At 38.6% G+C, this 813-nt stretch overlaps 1 non-coding gene across 1 annotated transcript; it reads right to left on the bottom strand.

Moving 5' to 3' along the window:
- Positions 1 to 213: 213 nt before the first annotated feature.
- On the bottom strand, positions 214 to 426 carry LOC140145530 (small nucleolar RNA U3). The gene has a single exon (XR_011858080.1). It is a non-coding gene; the product is annotated as a small nucleolar RNA U3 (small nucleolar RNA).
- Between the last annotated feature and the right edge of the window lie 387 nt (positions 427 to 813).

Below are 813 nucleotides of genomic sequence, written 5' to 3'. Positions count from 1 at the left end.
TAGCTAGTAAACCAGCCGAATTTTTCATAGATTTTGCGTTGCTAATAGAACAACCGTGAATTTAGTGTCACCCCCTTGGCTGGTGGTGTAAAGTGCTTCCCATAACATATGAATATTAAGCAATAACACAATGGTTAGTTTAAATAAGAATGCGTCACATGCAAATGAGGGATTGCCCTCTCCAGGAATTGCTTCATGCCAATTAGTCTCGCGGCCAGACTGTATGTGGCTATCACGAACATGTTTGTTAGGAGGATCGACGAGTGTCAGACCGACGCAAACTGGCTGTGTAGGAGACTACATGCCAATATCTTCGCGGTAAGAGAGGAACACTACGACTCATCACCGTGTGGCTGAATAGCCATCAAGAGTATTTGATAGCATGGTGACACGTACTTTAGAAATAATCTTTAAAAGTATGGTCTTAGAAGTAAAAGTGCCGAAAATTCTTGTGTATTTTCTTTAAAATATATAATCCGTGGTGTTAAATAGCGTTTAACCTATATTGGCTGCCAACATGATGCCAATGTACAAATTGCCAATTGAAAACCAATATTAACCCAATATTTCTCGCCAAGATTACACCAATGCCAAGTTGCCAATGGAAAACCAATATTGATCCAATATATTTTGCCAATACAAGGCCAATGCTAATAATGCCAATGGAAAACCAATATTAGTCCAATATTTCTTGCCGAGATTTTACCAATGCCCAGTTGCCAATGGAAAACCAATATTGATCCAATATATTTTGCCAATGCAAGGCCAATGCTAATAATGCCAATGGAAAACCCATATTAGTCCAATATTTCT

The sequence above is a fragment of the Amphiura filiformis genome, unplaced genomic scaffold (genome assembly GCF_039555335.1).
Source record: "Amphiura filiformis unplaced genomic scaffold, Afil_fr2py scaffold_354, whole genome shotgun sequence".
In the NCBI taxonomy this organism is placed as follows: Eukaryota; Metazoa; Echinodermata; class Ophiuroidea; order Amphilepidida; family Amphiuridae; genus Amphiura; species Amphiura filiformis.
This window is presented reverse-complemented; position numbering and strand designations above follow the sequence as displayed.